The 14,643-nt window shown below is 45.2% G+C and overlaps 1 protein-coding gene, 1 long non-coding RNA gene and 1 pseudogene across 12 annotated transcripts in view; 1 reads left to right on the top strand and 2 right to left on the bottom strand.

The window, feature by feature from the left end:
• The window catches only part of LOC141548253 (uncharacterized), a 93,867-nt gene extending 85,891 nt beyond the window's left edge, over window positions 1–7,976 (bottom strand). For both annotated transcript variants that reach the window (XR_012483863.1, XR_012483864.1), the window contains exons 1-2: window positions 7,232–7,976; window positions 4,875–5,025 (exon numbers count right to left, since the gene is read on the bottom strand). This is a non-coding gene — a long non-coding RNA (uncharacterized LOC141548253). The remainder of the gene's footprint in view (window positions 1–4,874; window positions 5,026–7,231) is intronic.
• Window positions 1–14,643, top strand: part of PNMA6F (PNMA family member 6F) — a 185,923-nt gene that overhangs the window by 104,720 nt on the left and 66,560 nt on the right. For all 10 annotated transcript variants that reach the window (XR_012483856.1, XR_012483855.1, XR_012483860.1 and 7 more), the window contains one exon: window positions 4,975–5,053. The gene's annotated coding sequence lies outside the window, so the exon portion shown is untranslated. The remainder of the gene's footprint in view (window positions 1–4,974; window positions 5,054–14,643) is intronic.
• Window positions 12,173–13,142, bottom strand: LOC141548774 (ARL14 effector protein-like pseudogene; annotated as a pseudogene).

Here is a 14,643-nt window from a genome sequence, read left to right as displayed (position 1 = left end):
AGATTTCTTCTTCTCTCTACTCTCTCTCTTCACTTTGTCTTTCTGTCTCTCCTTCTCTTTCTTTCCTCTTTCTCTCTTTCTTTTCTCTTTTCTCCCTTTTCTTCCTTATTTTGTCTTAATTTCTCTGCCTTTTCATACTGTTTCTCTCTCCATTTCTCCGTGTCTTTCCCTCCTTTTTCTGTATACTTTTTTCTTTCCCTCTCTCTGCTCTCTTACTCCTTCTCTTCCTTATTCTCTCATTCTTTTGCCACCTTTCAATTCTCGCTTTTCTCCTCCTAATGTCGTTCCCCGCTCTCTGTATTTCTCTCTCTCTCATTTCTGTCTCTCTCTTTCTTCCTTCTCTTTCTATCCCCCCTTTTCTTTATTTCTCTGCCTTTCCCTTCCCCACTCCCTCTTCTTCTCTCTAGCCCCCGTCCATCTTTTTTTCTGTCCTCTTTCCCTCTTTCCTTTTCTTCCCTTCTCTTTCTCTCACTTCTTTTCTTTCTTACTATTTTTCTGCCTCTCTATTCTTGTCTTTCCCCTTATCTTTACTGCCTCTCTCCATCCTCTCTCTCTTTGTCTCCTCTTTCTGTCTTATTTCTCTCTCCCCCTTTCTCACCTCTTTCTAGCCCCTCTTTCTTCCTCATTCTTTATTTCTCTGCTTCTCCCTTCTCCACTCTCTCCTTCTCTTTATCCCTACTCCCCATCTTCTGCCTTTTTTTCTGTCTCTTTTTCACTCCTCTTTCCCTGTTCTTTCTCTCTTTACCTCCACCCCTCTTTTTGTCCCTTCTTTTCTTCCTTATTCTCTATTTATTATTCTGCCTCTTGATTCTTGCCTTTTTCTTTCTCTCCCCCCGTCTCTTCTCACTCTATCTTTCTCTTTCTCTCCCTCTCTTCCTCTCCCTCCTTCTCTTCCTTACTCACTTTCTATTTTTCTGTTTCTCCTCTCTCTCCTTCTCTGTAGCCCCCAGGTTCACCTTATGTCTTCTCTCTTTACTTCCCTTTCCTCTCTCTGTCCCTCCTTCTGTTTCTTTCTCTTTTTTTCTCTGCTTCTCCATTCTCCCTCTGTCTTTCTATCCTTACTCCTTATTCTCTCTCTCTCTCTCCATTTTCTCCCTTTCTCTCCTTTTTCTTTCTACTGTGCTCCCTCTTTCTCTCACTCCCTCCCCTTATTCTCTTCTTTTGCTACCTCAATTCTCACATGTTTTCTTCACTCTAGCTCCCTCCCCAACCTCTTTCTCTTTCTGTCTACCTCTTTTTCTCTCATTTTCCCTCCCTCTTTCTCCCCTCTCACTTTCTATCCCCTCTTTTCTTCCTTCCTTTTTTATTTCTCTACCTCTCCCCTCTTCACTCTTTATTTCTCTCTATTCCCACTCTCCATCTTCTTTCTTTTTCTGTTTTTTCTTCTTTCTCTCTTTACCTCTTTCTCCCCCTTTTTATTTCTTTTCTTTTTTACTCTTTATTTTTCTGCCCCTCAATTCTTACCTTTCTTCTCTCTACCTTCTCTTCCCACTCTCTTTCTCTGTCTCTCTCCCTCTCTTCTTATCTTTCTCTCCTCATTCTCTCTTTCTGTCTCTTACCTTTTCACACTCTATCTTTCTTTCCCTCCTTTTCTTCCTTATTTTGTCTTAATTTCTCTGCCTTTCCATTCCATACTTTCTCCTTCTTTCCAGAACCCTTGTCCACCTTCTGTCTTTTTCTGTCTGTTTTTCTCCTCTTTATCTTTTTTCTCTCTTTACCCTCTCTTTCTATCCCTACTTCTCTTCCTTTCTCTATGTTTCTCTACCTCTCCATTCTCCCCCCATCTCTTTCTCTCTATTCCCCTCTCCACACTCTGTCTTTCTCTGTTTCTCTCCCTCTCTTTTTACCTTTCACTCCTCATTCTCTCTGCTTTCTTTCTTTCCCTCTCTCTTTCTTACTCTCTACTTCTCTACCTCTTTTCTCTAGCCCCCCTGCCCACCTCCTGTCTTTTTTGTCTGTTTCTTTCTCTTCTTTCTCTCTTTACCTCTGTCCCCTCTCTCTATCCCTCCTTCTTTCTCTTTCTATTTATCTGCCTCTCCATTCTCCTGTCTCTCTCTATCCTTCTTCCCAAAACTCTGTGCTTTTCTCTCACTTTCTCTCCCCTTCACTCCCTGTCTGTCTCCCTTTCTCTTCCTCCTTTTTCTCTGTACTTTTAAATTTCCTACTGTTTCCTCTTTCTATCATTCTTTGTTTTCTTTATTCCCATGTTCTTTTGCCCCCTCTCATCTTTCTTTTTCCCTCTACCCCTTTCCTCACTCTGTTTTCCCCTCTCTCTGCACCTCTTATTTTTCTCTCCTCATTTTCTCTACTTTCTCTCTTTCCTCCTCTCTTCTCTTTTTTCTTTTTTCTCTCCCCTCTCTCCTTCTCTCTAGCCCATCTCCCCACTCTCAGTCTTTCTCTTTTTTCCTTTTCTTTATTTGCCTCTCTCCCCTCTTTCTATCCCTTTTTCTTCTTTTCTCTCTTTTTTCCTCTTCTTTCTCTCTCTCTATCCCTGCCTTTCTCAGCATTTCTCTGCCTTTTCACTCTGCCTTCTCTTTCCCACTTTCTGCTTCCCCTTTCTCTCACTCCTCTTCGTTATTCTCTCGTTCTTTTGCCACCTCTCAATTCTAACATGTTTTCTTCACTCTAGGCCCCTTCCCCATCCTCTTTCTGTTTCCGTCTCCCTCCTCCTTTCTCTCCTTTTTTCCCTCTGTCTCTTTCTCTATTTTTCTCTTTTTTCCTCTTTTTCTCTTCTCTCTATCCATTCCTTACTCAATCTTTCTCTACCATGTGTCTTTCTCTCTATCTTTACTCCCACCCTCCATCTTTCACTCTGTTTCTCTGTCTTTTCCTCCTTTTTCTTTGTACTTTTTTCTTTCCCACTCATTCTGCTCTCTCTTTCTCTCACTCCTTGTCGTCTTTATTCTCTCATTATTTTGCCACCTCTCAATTCTCCTCTTTCTTCTTCTCTCTACACCCTCTCCTCACTTTCTTTCTCTCTCTCGTCTCTTCTTATCTTTCTCTCCTCATTCTCTCTACTTTCTCTCTCCTTTCTCTTTTTCTCTCCCTCTCTCTATATCTCTACCTTTCTACCCTCCCCTCTCATCTTTTCTCTAGCCCACTTCCTCTCTCTCTCCCTCTGTTTCTTTCCTTGTTCTCTGTCCTTTCTCTCTCACTCTTTCTCCCCTCTTTTTCTCTCCCTCCTTTTCTTCTTTACTCTTTTTTCTCTGCCTCTCCATTTGATACTCTCTCTCCTTCTCTCAAGCCCTCCTACCCACCTTTTTTCTTTTTCTCTGTTTTCTCTCTTCTTTCATTTTTATCTACCCTCCCCCTTCTTTTCTTCCTTACTCTCTATCTTTGTGTGCCTCAGTTCTCATCTTGCTTGTCTCTACCCCCTCTCTTCACTCTTTCTATTTCTCTCTTTCTTCTTATCTTTCTCTCTTCATTCTATTTTCTCCCTCCATCACCCCTCTCATTTCCTTACTCTCTGTATCTCTACTTTGCTACCATCCCATCTCTCCTTCTCTATAGTTCCCCTCTCTTTTCCTTACTCTCTTTCTATATTTCTCCTTTTCTATCATCCCATCTCTCCTTCTCTGTAATCCCCCTCCCTACCCTTACTCTTCCTTTCTCTCTCCTTCTTTCTTCTTTCTCTCTCCCCCCTTAGTTGCCTCTCTCTTTCTGTCTTTCTTTACTCTTTTTCTTTTCTCTCTCTCTCTATACCTTTCTAACTCAATCTTTCTCTACCTCTCCATTTTCCCATCTGTCTTTCTGTCTATTCTTACTCCCACCCTCGATCTTTCACTCTCTCTCCATTTCTCTCTCTTTCTCTTCTTTTTCTCTATACTTTTTTCTTTACCATTCTCTGCTCCCTCTTTCTCTCACTCCTTCTCTTCCTTATTCTCTTGTTCTTTTGCCACCTCTCAATTCTTGCCTTTCTCCTTTTAATGCCTCTCCCCACCCTCTGTCTTTCTCTTTCTCTCTCCTTTCACTGTATCCTTCTTTTTCCCTCTCTCTTCCTTTCTTCATTTCTCTTTCTTTATTTCGATGTCTCTCCCTTTCCCACTCTCTCTTCTCTCTAGCCTCCCCTGCCTATCTTTTGTCTTTTTTCTGTTTTTCTTTCCTCTTTCCCATTTATTTCCCTCTTTCCTTCTCTCCCCTTCTCTTTCTCTCCCTTCTTTTCTTCATTACTCCCTATCTTTCTGCCTCTCAATTCTCACCTTGCTTCTTTTCTCTACCACCTCTCCTCACTCTGTCTTTCTTTCCCTCTCCCTCTCTTCTTATCTCTCTCCTCATTCTATTTTCTCCCTCCATCCCCCTTTTTCTTTCTCTCTATTTCTCTACCTTTCTATCCTCCCAGCTCTCCTTTCTAGCTCCCCTTCCCACTCTTACTCTTTGTCTGTCTTTCTCCCTCTTTCTCTTGTTCCCTCTTCCTCCCTTGTCTCTTTCTCTCTTTTTGTTTCCCCTTTTTCTCTTCTTTTTCTATTTCTTCCTTACTCACCCTTTCTCTGCCTCTCCATTCTCCCTTGTGTCTTTCTCTATATCCTTACTCCCACCCTTTGTCTTTCAGTCTGATTTCTTTCTCCATTTCTGTCTTTCTCTCCTTCTTCTCTGTACTTGTATCCCTGGAGAATTCCTGGTGGAAGCTAGCCCATGGAAGAAAGTACTGGGTTCCTATTATCTGCAAGCCTTGCCTTGACAGTCAGACTGTGTGTGTGTGTGTGTGTGCGCACACGTGCATGTGCGTGTACATGCGCTTTCTGGCAGCTGTCCTTCCCATGTTCTCTGTCTCTCTTGCCACCTCCAACTCCAAATTGCAGTGAACCACCCAGCCCTGGATGTACTAGAAAAGAACATGTATTTGATGCCCAGTATAAGGGCCATGCACCCATTACCTGCAATGCCTGCTGGGTGATGCTGAAATGGGAGGAGATGCTGCCAGAGATCCACCCTATGGGATGAGCTTTTCCTTAGGAGTCTCTTTCTTTCCTTTAGTTGCAGTTTTGTATGCACCCTTCTGCACCATCAGCACAAAGCAAGCATATCCTTATGTAAGAAAGAAACGATCCATGAGGTATGTGATTATTTCTTCACTGCGCCCCTAAAATTCTTCTCTCTGAGCATTTTGATTCATAGCATAGTAGCATGTGGGAGTCATCTGAATCACACTGATGGGCAACTCCCTGTGATGTGTGGCCAAAGGTCTAGATTGCTACTTTGGTGGGCAAAGAGTAGGCAGCATGGCATGGGAGCTAGGGCACTAGATGTGAAATCTATAAGACATGGATTCCAATCTTAATTCCACCATTTATTAGTTGTATGACCACAGGCATAGTAACAGTCCCTCAGAGCCTCAATGTCAACGTCTATAAAATTGGGGGGTAAGGTTACAAATCCAAATTTCATGGGCCTTCTACACTTAGTGAGTATCTCACATTATTCCAGTGCTTGGTACATGGTCGACCCTTAATCATTTCTTGTGGATTGACTGATGTGATGTTACAATTGATCACTACTTGTTTTCTTAGAAAGGCTACACTCTGACCCTCAACAAATATGACTTGCATATGAGGACTCTTACATAGTTATCCCTTCCACATTGTGGTGGGTTAGGGGCAATGGGCCCCCTCAATCTGGAATATCAAAGTTTTTGGTCCCTTCTTCATACTGGAGAAGAAATCTGAATTATTATGGCATTATAAGACAAAATATGTTTCTAATATATGGTACTATACATATATTTTATGTATTTGAGTTTCTAAACTTTTTTTTTTTTTGCGTCATCTGCTGGTTCCGCAAAACTCCTCCAAATTCCCTTTTAATTTCTTATGCCAATCTATGATATATCAAAACTGTGATGGGGAAAGTTGCAATGTGAAAGGGATGACTGTATGTACAAAAATGCCTCAACTCCATGATTCTTCTCTTTTTTTCAGCTTTATCCAGTGGTTAGCTTGCAATGTATTTTTCAGGCTCCTAGGGAGCTCTATCAGCAATACAGAGAACAAGTATGGTTTGTTTGACTTAGTCTAGTAAGTATTTTAAAAGGCCTCTTTGACAACATTCATGTCATAGTCTAACAATGTAAGAAAGGGAGGATGGGGTGTGCATTTAGTGCTGAGGGATGACCTGCTGAGCATATCCTGAAGGAGGCTAAAGCAAAGTTTCCTCATATATGAAAATATTTACATCACTATTTTTTTTTTGGTTGGAAGTGTGGAAAGACTTAAAGCACTCAGGAGATCAGTGAAATCTAATTGACTTTTCTCAATCATCATCCCTCTTAATCTCTCTGAAACATTTGTCACTGCTGACCGCTTTCTTCTTCTAGATATGCTCTCTTCTCTAGGTTTTTATGACACTGAGAGTTCCTGGCTCACTCCCTACCTTTTTCATCATTCCTTCTTAATCTCTTTTGCTGGATTGCCATCCATGTCCTATCAATTAATTGTGGGTGCTTTTCTTGGCTCTGCCATGGTCCCTCCCCTCTTCTCTATGCTACCTCACTTGGTGATTTCATGAGTGCTTATGGGTTCAATCATCATTTTAATGCAGGTAATTCCCAGATGTAGTGTTTCCAAATTCCCTACAGGAACAAGAAATTGGAATTTCTGAAACTAGAAGTTATTCTGTATTTTTCATAACATTTTCTTTTTGCATTTTAAGAAATAATGGTCGGGGCAGCTAGGGTGGCGCAGTGGATAGAGCACCAGCTCTGAAGTCAGGAGGACCTGAGTTCAAATCTGATCTCAGACATTTACTAGCTGTGTGATTCTGGGCAAGTCACTTAACCCCTTGCCTCAGCAAAAAACCAAAAAAAAAATAAAATAAAATAAAAATGGTGAATTATATTAACAGTAAATTTTGAAGATTTTCTATAAAATGATAAAAATAATAAATGCATGGTTTATTATTGTGAACAAATATCTTGTGACAAGATTATAAATTTCAATAATATGTAAATCCATCTCTACTTGGTAGAGAATTTTTGACAAGACAAAGAAGGGAACATTAACAAAAACCATTTTAAATGACTAAAAATAAACTTTAAAATTCCTTTCCTTGTTAGATGATTTGAATCATGATTATTTAGTGCTTCAACTGCTAATTGAACAAGTTTTAAGCAATTTAACATCTTTCATATTTCCATAAATGACCAAACTAGTTGATGATAAAAGTATCGTTTTTTAATGTTTGCAATGATTTATGTTTTTTTATGTTGCAATGATTTAAAAAATGATTTAAAACATACCTGCCAATAAGTTGACTGATTTCTTTTATCTTTCTTAAAATACTTCCAACATTCTTCATGTTCTTTATTCATTATTATGGATGTCTAAAAATTGCTTAATAAATAAGAAATGTAAATTTTATAGTATATGAAAGAACTGTATATATCCTGTAGCAAATATTCAAACACTAAGAAAAGCTGGTGAATGTTACTGGGCAACAAATAACACTGTATTCTGATCTCCTAGCAACCTTAAGAGCATTACATAGAATTGAAATGGCCAATTTAAGGACTTACTCTGCTCCTGAAACATTTCTGGGAATTCTACTCAGAGGCTTTGTATAAAGTATACTATGAGCTCAAACTAATTAATATTTCTTGTATTTGGAATAATGACTCACCATTAGCAGCATAAAGGCTATAAACACATGTATGGGAACAGTGAAAAGCAAGATTGATGGATGGGCTTGTTGATGCTTCTCTTCTGTGTTTCACAAACTTTTTCCTGATTTCTAGTTTATTTTGGGCTTTAGGATTTCAATATATATATATAAATTTCCCTAGAAATGTTGAGAAAGAATTCCCACCTGGAAATACTATCCAGATGTGGCTATGTACCCATACATGCATGCATATATACACATATATTATATGTACATATTATATATGTGTGTATATCTGTGTTGTGTGTGTTCAGCCCCAGTGCCACTTCACCTTTTGGACAGCTCAAAGTGGATGTCCTATGGACATTCTAACTCAACTTGTCCAAAACTGAACTCATTACCTTGTCCTCCAATGCTTTCTTCTTCTGAACTTCCACTTCATAGTGATTCTCCAGGTCATCCAGGCTTTCACCCTTGGTGTTCTCCCCATCCTCAGTCTCAAGTACTTCATATAGCCAATTCACTACCAAACTTTCAACTTTCCTAATATCTATACCTTATGTCTCCTTCTCTCCATTCACACAACTACCACCCCAGTTCAGACTTCACCACCTCTCACTTGGGCTAATAGCCTTTTGGCTGGTCTCCTCTCCTCAAGTTTCTTCTTACTTCAACCCAAACTCAGCTCAGCTGCCGAAGTGATTTGTCTAAAGCAAAAATCAAGAACCTTCAGTGGCTCTCGTTACTTCAGTGATCAAATATAAAGCCTTATGTCACTGAAAGCTCTTCACAACCTGGCCTTTTCCTAGCTTTCCAGTCTTTCACTTTACTCCCTTCCACACCTCAGTGATCCACTTTCGCTGTCTTAGTTGCATAGTCTCACATCAGACATCCCCTCTCCACAATCTAGGCCTTTGCATAAGGCTGTTGCCCCCTGTGTTCGGAATGCTTTCCCTTCTCACCTCTTGGGATCCCTGGTTTCCTTCACGAATCAGGTCAAGTGTGTAAAAAGCCTTTCCTGATCCCCCTTCTGTTTCTCCCCTTCCTCCACCCTCCTCCAACTGCCCACGGTAGGAGTCATTTTATGGCTACTTGTGTGGATGCGTAGCGCTTATCTCCCTCTTTGGAGCAGAAGTTCCCCGTGGGCAGGAATTGTTTCACTTTTGTCTTTCTCACCCAGCCTTCTGTGCGAGACCTAGCACGTTAAGAAATGTTAGTTGACCGCTTCCGCGGGGGGAGGGGGAGGAATGGGGGGGGCAGTAGCAGCGCGTGCCGGGCCCCGCCCCTCTTCTCTGAGGGATCCTCCAGGCCCGCTAAGGCCACAGCTCTCTAAGGGCATTACCACAGTAGGTCGTCCTCCCAAGTACCCCTTTGTATAGAGCGGGAACTGAGGCTAAATGACTCGCTCCTTTTCATATACAGGTAGGAAGCCTCAGGAGGGGGACTTGAACTTAGATATCTCGAGACTCCCAGTATCAACTAACTAACCATACAAGAGCCCCTCCTCCCCTAGCTCTTCCCTCAGAGCCAACGTCCGCCCCGCCCAAGTCCCTTCCGCTGCCCCATCTCCTCGTCGCCTTCCGCCAAGCTCCGCCCCTAGAGAAGAAACATAGAACACATGCGCACAAATTTCATGTCCATAGGGTGGGCGCTGCTCGGAGGCTGCGCACGCATCCTATTTATCATTGCATCATCGCTTCCCCTCCTCGGTGGAGAAGTTCGAGAGAAATTAATGATTTTGCTTTCCCTCTTTCAGAGTTCCGAGCTGCCGAACTCTGGCTCCTCAGAACCTCCAAAAGTCTGTTTCCCAGAACCCATTCTAGGAATGTTTTCCCCGATCCGGGACCTTAACCTCTGCACCCGCCAACGGAACTACACTTCCCATAATCCCGAGATCCGTGACCGCGCTCCTACGCATCAGTACAGTCTCTGGAAAATAGAATTCGGCGAAACCGATTCCGCCCAGAGGATTCTGGGAATCGTAGTCTTGTCTGTTTCCCTCTCGCTATTTGCTTATTTCCCCAATTTAGTGGATAGTCACATCAACCTGTCACACAGGGTAGTTTTGAGGCTCACCTATGTGAAAAACACCTGGTAGTAAGGTAGACGAGCTCTATGAATATTTAATGTGGTCTTTTGTTCTCCCCGAGGTCTCTATGGGGGAACTGCCTTCTCCCTTCTTGTACTTCCTCATACCTTCAACCCTGTTATAAAGGGGGGGGGGGGAGGCCTGGAGGATGCAGGGGCATCCAAGAGTCTTCCCAGTAGTCAGATAAATAGAAAATGCTCAATAAATGCTAGTGGACTTGCTGATTCTTCTCCCTCCTCAGTCCAAGGACAACCCAATCCTCTATCCTTCCTGATGCAGTTTTTTGGGGGGAGGGAAATTCATCTCATCCCTTCCTGACTCACATGGCTTCTGGGTTGGTGGGGTTCTTGCTTGTCTGTGAGCCCCTTTTCAGGGAGTTCTCAGAACTGCATCCATCTTTCCACTACACTATGTTATCTGCTCCTTCCATCCAATAGATGGATCACAAGATTTTCAACTGGAAGAGACCTTAACTTTCTACAGGGGGAAGCAGACCCAAAGATTGATCTCCATCAGATTATAGTGCTATTTGGAGAGTGCCACATAAGAGAAAAGGGGGGCAACCTAGCAAGGAAGAATGATGATACAGACCAAGGATCTGAACTTAACAACTTGGGCCCTCCAATACCAAATCCCCACATTGTCTGCCTAGGTTAGGTATTCATTCCCCTGACACTGAAGAGGAGCATAATTATGTGTCTATCCAAAATGTTTCAGTGAGATTGCCAGATAAGTAGAAATGCCATCTTTAGTCCTTTCAGGGGGTTTGCAAAAGTCAGCATGTGAGTAAACAGTGTGATTTATTTCTGAAGCAAACCCTGGGATTTGGATACTTGCCATGCAGACACCTGGAAGGAAATATAAACTGAAAGAAATTAACCAGAAAGAAGATTCCATGTATGTATGTGAGAGGAAGGTGCACATGTATATATGCAAATAGGTAGGTGTGCATATTAACACAGACATGCATATATACGTGCACATGTAAATAGATAGGCTTGTGTGGGTGTGTATGTATACATGGACCTGTGTTTATATATTGGGGGGGGGGGGAGTGTGCACTTGTGCATATGCATACAAACCAGTCTATATAAATACACAGAAAAGTTGAGAGGAGAAAATTCCCAAGTCAAATGTTCCAAGACTCTAACTTGGTTCTACCTCTGCTTTCTAATTGCACTTTCACCTGAACATTATGCATATGACACCACCAAAGTACAATTGGCCACCTTTTTTCTCCTTTTTCTTAAAGATCTCAGGAGATTTCATGGGTTTAATTAGCATGTCTATGCAGAAGACTTCCAGATAGATATATCCAACTAAAGTTTCTCCCCTGAACATTTTTGGCAAACTATCTGTGACTTCTCTGTTCCCCCCAAACTCCCTTGTTTCCAATTTCATTTCTATCAAGGGCATAATTCTTTCCGTCATCCAGACTTATAAGTTTCCAAGTATTTTCATCTCCTTGCTCTACCTCATGTGCATAACCAAAGAATTGTCAAATCTAGTCATTATACTACCATGTTTCCTACATCTGGTCCTTAAGGGTAAATTGAGGTTGAGTTAGATGGCCACCAAGGCCTCTATAGTAATTCTAAATCTTGATTTGATTAAGCGCTCATTTCTATACTCCAAAATCCTTCCCCCTGCATTAAGAAAGTCAGCACTTAACTGTAGACTGAGACTCTGAGAAGTTCTTGTACTTGCTCTGCTGTGAGACTCCAACTGCCTACATCGGAAGGAATACTGTGAAGCTTGGCTCTAGTGGTGGTGCAGGTCTATGTCATATATTCTACTGATTATTTGGATGTATGACTCTGACTGGGAATCCAAAGAAGGTCAAGGGAAATAGGCCCAATGAAACTATATCTGGAGGAGTGTCCAGGAGGTCCTAAGCCACCAGGTGGCCAAATGGACATGGCACTGGATGAAAGGCCAGTCTGGGCCAAAGGTGGAGGGTTTCCTTCAAGAGGTTTTGTTCTTCAAGAGGTCCCGTTTACAGTCACGTCTCTTACACTGTTGGCAGACACTAGACGGGGGAAGGGAAGGGTACCAAAGGATTCGTTCCCATGAAAACCACATGAATTTACTACCATCAAAAACTCCATTCCCATGCCTCCCCTGGGTCTTTGCAAGCAGCTAAGGGAACATATGATGAAGCCTCGGAGCTCCTCCCTGAGAGGCAGAACTTGAATGAGGGGAGGCTTCCTGGCTGGGGCAAGTCTTCTTCTAGCTGTGGAACCAAGTTTCATGCTGCCCTCTGGGTGAGACTGGTCTGCCCCCCCCCCAGATGTGGACCTCTGGATGAGGTGGGCCTCCCTGCCCCCCAGATGTGCACCTTTCTTAGCCTACTCACCTTCCAGGTGTGCACCTTTCTTTAGCTTTACTCTTTACCATCCCTTGGATATCATTGGCCAGAAGTCTGTTTGGATTCTGACCTGAAGGGAATTCTCTGAGATTAAAAACGAATTGTGCATTTGCCAATGACTTTTATTTTGCTTTTGCAGTGCTATTTATTACTTCAACAACCCTCGTCCATTTTGCTTCTGAAATATCTCAACAGCCGAACAACTGGCCCTTAGAACTCTACATGAAAGACTAGGCACATGGGAGAAAAGAGGCAGAAAGAGCGAAAGTGCTCCAAGTCCACAGAAAACAAACACCGAACTTGGGATTGGGGGGGAGGGTTTGCAGGAGTGAGGTACAGCAAGGAGAAGGGGCAGTCCTGGGCTTCATAAACTGAATTGGCTCGAGGAAGGGGGACAGGGCAGCAGCAAGGCCTCAGTCTCCCTCTGAGCAGGCTGCCCTGGGCAGGGGCAGGAGTGGAAGGAGCTCTACTCACTAGGGTCAGGTCAGCTCTAGGCTCAGAGTGGCCCTCCAACTCCCTAAGAAACAGCCACCTGGAGCCTCTGGAGGACAGGAAGGCAAGGCGGCCTGGGGTGCTGGGTGACCCCTAGTCAGGATAGGTGAAGGGGAAGGTGTTGACCAGCTCGCCAGATTCATTCTCCGTCTTTGTATAGACCCAGCGGCGGTTGCGGCGGCACTTGACCCCACATTTCTTGGAGCTGCACCGGGGGCAAGGGTAGAAGCAGCCAGGGCAATCTACATTGAGGCAGTCGCACAGGTCGACGCCATTACTGAGTAGCCTGCCTTTCCAATCATACTTCCTCCTTTCTTTCTTCCTCCGGCTACTGCCGGGGGCCTGCACAGGGCCTGGGGCAGAGAGAGAGCTCCCACAGGCTCCCTGAGCCGCAGGTTCCTGCCCATCCTCAGGTTGGGCCCCCTGGGGGATACTCTTGCGAATATTTAGGGCCATCAACTGCTGGACCACTGTCTGGATCTGGTTCTCTCCCATCTGAAGCAGTTGGGAAGGAGCCTTTGCCTCTGCAGCAGCTCCCTCTGCTTCGCCAGGAGAGCTGGCCCCGAGGCCTTTGCACCCTGTACTCATTCTGGACCTCGGCCTGGCAGATCCGCCTTCGGATCTGTCCTCTGTGTGGCTCTGAGCACAAAACAAAATGGGGGGAAGAGATCTGCGAGCTGCGCTTCCCGGGCGCCCGCTCCACCAAGCCAGCCCTCGAGGCGCCCGGCCAAAGCAAGCATCCGTGGAGTGGGAGCGGCGCAGCGGGAGGCCGGGGTGGCCGCCCCCCGCTCTGCCTCCCCCTGCTTCACAGACGTCCCCCTGCTTCACAGACGTCCCCCCACCTCTGGGGACCGACTCTCCCCTGCGTCTGCCCATCCTCCTGCTGGCCTGGCCCCTGGTCTGGGCCACCCAATCTCCTGGCCTGGCTGTCAGCAGCCAGTCCTCCCTCCCCTTCCTGACCCCCGTTCCAGGCTCGCCCGCTTTCTTGCCCTAGGACTTCTGGCATGACGGCCGGCCCGCCAGCTCACCTACCTCTCCTTGGTTTTCGGGAAGCAGCATTCCACCCACCCCTTCCACCTCAGAAGGGGCCTGACAATACTTTCTCTGAGGTGAGGGGAGGGGGAGGCTGGCCAGACTGTGGGACCGAAACCAGCTCCCAAGCCCCCAAGAAGAAATCCTTGGGGTTTCAGTGTGAGAAGTTGGGGGTTGAAGATAGGGAAGGGGGTCGATCCCCAACTTACAGAGAGCAGTCACGAGTCCCCGGGTGCTGTTCCTCACTGTTATACTTACAGAAGAGGCCACTTGATGGGCAGGTGATGATCCGGAAAGAGGCCTCTGTGGGTGGGAAGGAGGGATGGGCCTTCACCAGGACCTAGGTGCCAAACAGAATTTTGACTCAGAAATGCAAGAATGGGAGGGGAAGGTGGGGGCAAGGAAGTAGACTGGGCTGCTGGGGCCACGCTTCCCGCAAGTTAGTGGAGCTTTGCCGTCTGTACACGGGCACCCCCACCCCCCACCCCACCCCCGTTTGGGTCCAGACATCTCCCCTGATCGCCGGGATCCCGGTGGGGGCGCCGGTTCCGGAAGGCTGGGCACCTGGGCCTGCTCCTGGCCAGGTTTCCAAATGAGGCCATGTGAGCCGTGACTCAGACAGGTGGCAGGGACGGGCAGGACAAGGAGCGTTCCCTGCCAGGGGGTGTTCACCATGGGTAGACGTGGCCAAATCCTGCCCGGACGGATGGCCCGGATGGCCCCGTGCTGGATACTGGGGGCGGAGGGGATGGGGGGTTGGGGGGGCTCCTGGAGAACACACATCTCCCCTGCGGGTCACCTGCTGGCCTGCCACTCGACCTATTTCCTGCTTATCTTCCTGAGCCCCGGGATTATCCGGGCTCCTCATTAAGTAATAACTTCTGGATCCGAGTCTCCTTCAGACCGCTAGCTCAGAACTATGATTCCTTGTACCGCATCCCCACAGGCGATGACGTCACATGCAGCACCACACACTATGGCCCCCTGGGGAGTTGGAGGGTCTAAGATGGAGCATGAGCACCTTATAGCATAGCACTTCCACTTCAAATGCCGCGCCCCAGCTGGCACT

Source organism: Sminthopsis crassicaudata, chromosome X (genome assembly GCF_048593235.1).
Source record: "Sminthopsis crassicaudata isolate SCR6 chromosome X, ASM4859323v1, whole genome shotgun sequence".
Classification (NCBI taxonomy): Eukaryota; Metazoa; Chordata; class Mammalia; order Dasyuromorphia; family Dasyuridae; genus Sminthopsis; species Sminthopsis crassicaudata.
This window is presented reverse-complemented; position numbering and strand designations above follow the sequence as displayed.